Here is a 7,267-nt window from a genome sequence, read left to right on the forward strand (position 1 = left end):
GGAAGATTTCAACAATAAAGCATGGAGGATAACACATTCTGTGGGTATCAGTCAGCCTCTTTCCCTGCCATGCCAGTCTTTGCCCAGAGGGCTCATGAACAAGGTGGCTGTGGTGGCAGTGACAGAGGTCATTCATGTGCTCACCAACATGGGATTCCATTAACCATGACTGAGTGCCTGATCTGCCAAAAATGGTAGTAGCACTGGGTCTCTCATTTGGCACATTCCAGGGGGTCTTCAGACAGCCCCATGCTGGCATGTTGATTACATCAGGATACTTTAATCATTTAAGGGGTGTCATTTTAGCCTTGTTGAAACAGACACTTTCTATGGGTCTTGATTTGCCTTGACTGTGTGCATGCTGTTGACAAAATTACAGTGTGGATTTAAAGATGCTTTACCTGCTATGGTAGCATTCTATGAATGGTTGCTCCAGCTCAAGAAACTGGCATTGCGGCAAAAGAAGTGAGGCCAGGGGTGCATGCCCATTGGATCCACTATTTCTCCCTGTTCACCACCACCCTGAAGCAGCTGGTTGGATACAACAGGGAAAGGGCCTTTTAAGGACTCAGTTTCAGTGGCACTCAGGGAGTTGGCAGTATATTGCAGGGCTGCGGTAAGTTTCTTTGGGAGATGTCTGTGTCCTGAATCAGCTTCCAATAATGGTGCTGTTAATAGGTCCAGGAATGAAGGACAGGAATGAAGGTAGAGGCACCACATCTTATATTATCTTTTGAAATGTTTTTTTCTTTTCATTTTCTCATGACATTAAGATCTGCCCACCTAAACTTTATAATTGCAGAAGAAGAAATGTTTCTACCAGGAGACAGAACAATGATTCTCCTGAGTGGAGCTTAAGACAGACACTCACCCACACTGGACTCTTCATGCCTCTATGTCAACAGGAAAAGAGAGGAGTTACTACCCTGTATAGAGTGACTAAGTCTGAAAACTATTACAGGACAGGCATATCTGGAGAGCATTTAATGTGGTAAAAACATATTTATTCAGAACTACAGTAATAATGAAAAAGAGACCTCAATATAGAACTGGGCTCAATGACAAATAGAGAATTTGGAAGAGGGAATTTATATCAGAGGAACTCAGTGGGTGTTACTCGATGGCATACTAGTAATATGAAACAACAAGTACTAGGGAATTTCTTGGTAAACTGACATATGGGATTTTTTCTGAAGACAAGTCAGATTGATTAGACATTACCTGCTGGTGGGGGTGGAATATGAGAAACCTAATTAGATATCGAGGGTGATCAGACCTGGAGGATGAATGCTTCATGCAAAACTCACTCAGCAGAATTCTTGCTGAGGATTTTACAAAGAGGTACACATAAGGGCCTAGGAGAACTTTCAGGGGTCTGATTAAAATTTGGTAAACAAACTAACTCTTGAAAGGCCCATTCTTTGTAATTTTTTAAGACAATAAATACTTTATTCAAATCCATCAGAGAAGTGGATTTTTTTTGACATTCATATTTCAGTTTATTGTCATCTTCACTATTAATTATGTACGTTAGTATATTATATCACAATTCCTAAGGGCCTTTTTCAACATTGATTGATTGCGTTCTATAAGAGGCCTACTGGGTAAATTCTGGGGTCTTATCAAAGACCCTGCCTCCATGGAGACAATGTAAGTAACACGATCTGGAGAAATGAGGGGTGTTGACATATGACATTATCCTTTTATTAGCCTAAATGCTGGGAAAGCTGAGATGGGAAAATAGACATCGATAGAATGTTTCCCTTCTTAATAAAGTTGTCAAGGTGAGGTGAGAAGCCCCATAAAAAGACAGACAGGGCCACTACTCTCCTGCCAGCGCCATCCAGTTCCCTGGCCCAGAGGCTCTATCTCACTTTTTGCCTCAGAAAAGGCTTACTTACCCTAAAATTCTATTGGTTCCCTGAGCTCACTCCTGATTGGTTATTTCCCTCACTCCTGATTGGTCCATTTGTAGTACTTCATTTGCATGGAGCTCATTCCTGATTGGTTCTCTCCCTCCTGATTGGTCTCTTTCTTTTTTTAAACTTTTTTTATTGATTTATAATCATTTTACAATGTTGTGTCAAATTCTAGTGTTCAGCACAATTTTTCAGTCATACATGGACATATATAAACTCATTATCAATAGATAAACGATTATACTGTATAGCACAGGGAATCACAGGGGAGAAGTGGATATTTGGGTCTGTAACAAACATAATGTTTTAAAGCATAAGTCAGCAATTATATATGAGAATGTACATTGCCACATACAAATTAACTGATCAGACCGCAGTTTTCAATGTTTAAATGTTTCAGAATAAGCTTCACTGTAAAGCAGCACCTTTGTGACATTTTAACTTTAATATTCCTCTCCTACTTCCTCTCCTTCTCCTTCAACAGAATCCACACCAACCTCTTCATAATCCTTCTCAAAGTCCTCTATGTCCTCATGGGCCTCAAAAAACTCTCCTGCCTCCATGCCTTAAACACATACCAGTGAAAAAAGGCATGCTTGGCATACATCAAGTCAGACTCGTGCTTCATGTGAGTCCAGGCCTCAGCAATTGCTGTGATGTTGCTCATCATGCACACAGCTCACCGTGCTTTGGCCAGTTCTCCACCACGTACCATGATGGGAGGATGTTAATTAAAGCCAACGTTGAAGCCAGCAGGGCACCATTCCACAAACTGGATGGTATGCTTGGTATTGATTTTGGCAATGACAGCATTGATATCTTTTGGAGCCATATCATCATGGTAAAACAGGCAGAAAGCTATGCATTTAACATGTGAGGGTCACATTTCACCACCTTATTGGCTGGCTCAAAGCAAGCATTGATGATTTCTGTTACAGAAAGCTGTTCACAGTAGGTTTTCTCAGAAGAGATGAGAGTGGCTTGTGTAGCCTGAGGGAACTTGATGTGAGGATAGGGACCCAAGTAGGTCTGGAATTCTGTCAGATCAGCATTCAGGGCTCCATCAAACCCCAGGGAAGCAGTGATGGAGGATACAACTTGACCTATCATCCCATGCAGGTTAGTGTAAGTTCTGTGCTCAATATCAAGGTTTCTATGACAGATATCATAGATGGCCTCACTGTCTATCATGAAGGCATAATCAGAGTGCTCCAGGGTCGTTTGGGTGGTCAGGATGAAGTTGTAGTTCTCAACTACAGCTGTGGAAACCTGGGGGACTGGGTACATGGAGAACTCCATCTTGGACTTCTTGCCATAATCGACGGAGAGATTTTCCATCAGCAGGGAGGTGAGTCCAGAACAAGTTCCCCCACTGAAGCCGTGAAAAACCAATAATCCCTGAAGACCTGTTGCACTGGTCTGCCAGTTTCTGAATTCAGTTCAAGAGGAGGTCAATGATCTCCTTGCCAATGGTGTACTGAACATGGGCATAGATATTAGCAGCATTTTCTTTCTTTGTGATGAGCTGCTCAGTGTAGAAGACCTGGTGGCAGGTGCCAGTGTGAACTTCATCAATGATTGTGGGTTTCAGGTCTACAAACACTGCCTTGGTATATGCTTGCCAGAGCCTCTTTCACTGAAGAAGATTTTGAAGGAGTCATCTTCTCCCACAATGGTCTTGTCATTTGGCATCTGGCCATTGAGCTGGATTCCGTGTTCCAGGCAGTAGAGCTTCCAGCAGGCATTGCTGATCTGGACATCGGCCTGGCCATCATGGATGGAGATGCACACACACATAGATGCTGTTTTGTGGCTGTTGAGCAGATGACGGAAAGAAAGAAGAGAAGTTGTTCCTTCTTACATTGTGACATAAATCTTTTATTTTTCTAATTGAAGTATAGTCAATTTACAATGCTGCTAATTTCTGGTGTACAGCATAGTGATTCAGATTTCATATATGTATATATATATAAAAGATGTCTTTGCATGTTTCAGAATGTCTAGATGAATAAACATCACTCACGTACCTTATCTCCTCTTCTAGAGAAGAGGTTAGTGTGTTGCACCATGTTAGGCAGAATTATGAAACTTGTTATAGTCTTTTTTTTGAAAGTTAAGTATGGTTGAATGAGATGAGTGTAGGTGACAAGTGGACAAGGGGTAGACTTGTAATAGTAACTTTCCTGGGCTAAGGGATGTACAGATAGCTGGTAAATCATTATTTCTCACTGCATCTGTAAGGGGGTGTCTAAAAGGGATTGGCTTTGATTCAGCGACTGAGAAGAGAGACCTGCCTTAACCAATGTAAGAGAATCTTTCACTCAGAATAGAGGGCCATAGAGAAATGAAAAGCAAAGAAAGGAAAAAAATATTTATGTCTCTTGGAACTGGGACATCTGTCTTTTCTTGCCCTGGGGCATCAGATATCCTAGTTCTTGGGCATTTGAAGTCTGGGATTTACACCAAGAGCTTGGTTTGGGAGTAGCAGTTACACCATCAAATCCCCTTGTTCTTAGACTTTCAGGCTCAGATTGAATTATGTCACCAGTTTTTCTGGCTCTTCATCTATTGGATGGCATATTGTTGGATGTTTATCCTTTATAACTAGCAGAGTAAATTCCTATAATAAATGATCTTTATTATCTAACTATTTTTATATACCCCTGTCCTATAACTTCTGATTTTTCTGGAGAACCCTGACAAATATAGATTTTGTCATGGAGAGATTTTCTAGGGATATAATTTATAAGTGAGTTTTCTTGTTTGGGGGTCTCTGGAATTGCTCTCTAATTAGATATAAAGATGCTAGTGACTCTATTTCCATTAGAAAGCACAGCTATGTTTGTTCATGGTGTGACCTATTTATGGAGACACACAAAGTCATCTGCATTGAATATTTCTCATCAATTTATAAAAAAGCAATCAGCTAAGTATATGTATATGATCCATTTTAACATTTTTAGAAATCAAGGAATAAAACAGAATTTGTTTGTTCCTCCTAATATCACTGGACAAATTTTTGGGGGATGGGTGAAAGATGAGCTCATACCTGGATATCCATTTCCTTCTTTAGGTTTGGGAAATTTTCAGCCATAATTTCATGAAATACTTTTTCCATGTCACTCTGTTTCTTCTCTTTTTGGAACTCTTATAATTGTTTTTAACATTTTTACTATATTGAGTTATGGTTAGTTTATAATATTGTGTGAATTTCCAGTGTAGAGCACAATTTTTCAGTTATACATGAACATACATATATTCATTGTCACATTCTTTTTTGCTGTGAGCTACCACAATATTTTGTATATATTTCCCTGTGCCATACAGTATATCCTTGTTTATCTTTTCTGCATATGCCTGTTAGTAGCTACAAATTTCTAACTCCCAGTCTGTCCCTTCCCACCCCTTTCACCTTGGCAACCACAAGTTTGTATTCTCCATCTATGAGTCTGTTTCTGTTTTGTATTTGTGCAGTTTGGTGCAGCCACTGTGAAAAGCAGTATGGAGATTCCAGAAAAGACTAGGAATGGAATTACCATATGACCCAGTAATCCCGCTCCTGGGCACATATGCAGATGGAACCCTACTTTAAAAGACAACTGTACCACAATGTTCATAGCAGCACTATTTACAATAGTGAAGACATGGAAACAGACTACATGTCCATCAGTGGATGACTGTATTAGAAGATGTGGTATAATTTTACAATGGAATACTATTCAGACATAAAAAATGACAATATAATGCCATTTGCATCAACATGGATGTCCCTGGAGAATGTCATTCTAAGTGAAGTAAGCCAGAAAGAGAAAGAAAAATACCATATGAGATCGCTCATATGTGGAATCTAAAAAACAAAAACAAACAAACAAACAAAAACAAAGTGTAAATACAGGACAGAAATAGGCTCACAGACAGAGAATACAGACTTATGGTTACCAGGGGGGTGGAGGTGGGAAGGGATAGACTGGGATTTCAAAATTGTAGAATAGATAAACAAGATTACATTGTATAGCACAGGGAAATATACACAAAATGTTATGATAACTCACAGAGAAAAAAATGTGACAATGAGTTTGTATACATCCATGAATGACTGAAAAATTGTGCTGAACCCTGGAATTTGACACATTGTAAAATGATTATAAATCAATAAAAATGTTAAAAAATAAACAAAAAAACCCCCCAAAACATATAGTTCTAAAGGGACCCAGACACTGGCAATGCCAAATAAGTTTTAGTAATATGTTTGGATATTCTATGTTTATAAAATCATATAAGATGCAGACTAACTTTAAGAAATGGACCTTGAAATAACTTACATATTTGGGATAATATGGATTTTGATAGGTGGGCACCTGCATAAATCATATGTACTGCTCACATTTGGAAGCTCAACAACCTCAGATTTTTAAAAAAATCATCCTGACCCATCTTCCATCTTGACTGAACTATGCCTAAATAAGGAGTACTTGGTCCCTAACAAGTGCAGTCTGTGTACTTGAAAAGCATTACTTTAAATCTTTGGAAAGAATAAAAGTTAACAAAGAAGGCAAAAAAAATGCCATATGAGATCACTCATATGTGGGATCTTAAAAAAAATACAAAACAGAAACAGACTCAGACATAGGAACAGTTATAATTTTAATGTCAATATGGGTGATGTCCTCTTTTGCAATCCCTAAAACTGTTCTCATTTTTCTAAATTTATTTTTATTTTTGATCTTCTGGTTTGGTGTTTTCCAGTATTCTCTCTTCCAGATCACTTAGTCATTCTGTATCTTCCAATCTTATTTTATTCCCTCTAGTGTAATTTTCATTTCTCTTTTTGTATTTTTCAATGCTGCCTACTTCTTCATTATGCTTTGTATTTCTCTGTGAAGTTTTTCACTGTGTTCATTTATTCTTTTCCAAAGTTCAGTTAGCATTCTTATTACTACTCATTTGAAATATTTATCAGTTCAATTAATTTATTTCTGTTTATTTAGGGGTGATTTCAGGGTTATTTTTCCCCCTTGTTCTTTCATGTGAAACATATTGATCTGTCTTTTCATTTTGTTTAATTTTCTTGGTGTCTATGAAATTAGGTGAAACAATCATCTATACCATTTTGAAGCTGATTCCTTATGTGACAGCTGACATGTGCAGTCTCTGTTTGCACAGTGGCTCTGTTGGGAGAGCTGGATTCAAAGTGTGCATGGGCAATGTTTTTCCCTAGAATGTGCTAAAAGTCACTGGCTTGGTGGGAGACAGGATTGCATTTGAAGGGTCTATAGCCAGATCGTGCAAACTGAGATTTCTCCCATGCTCAATGGCTGTCACTGCACTTTGCATGTGGGATAAAGTCC

The 7,267-nt window shown here is 38.7% G+C and overlaps 1 pseudogene; it reads right to left on the reverse strand.

Moving 5' to 3' along the window:
• Window positions 1-2,362: 2,362 nt before the first annotated feature.
• Window positions 2,363-3,716, reverse strand: LOC102529788 (tubulin alpha-1A chain-like; annotated as a pseudogene).
• Window positions 3,717-7,267: the final 3,551 nt, after the last annotated feature.

Source organism: Vicugna pacos, chromosome 27 (genome assembly GCF_048564905.1).
Source record: "Vicugna pacos chromosome 27, VicPac4, whole genome shotgun sequence".
Classification (NCBI taxonomy): domain Eukaryota; kingdom Metazoa; phylum Chordata; class Mammalia; order Artiodactyla; family Camelidae; genus Vicugna; species Vicugna pacos.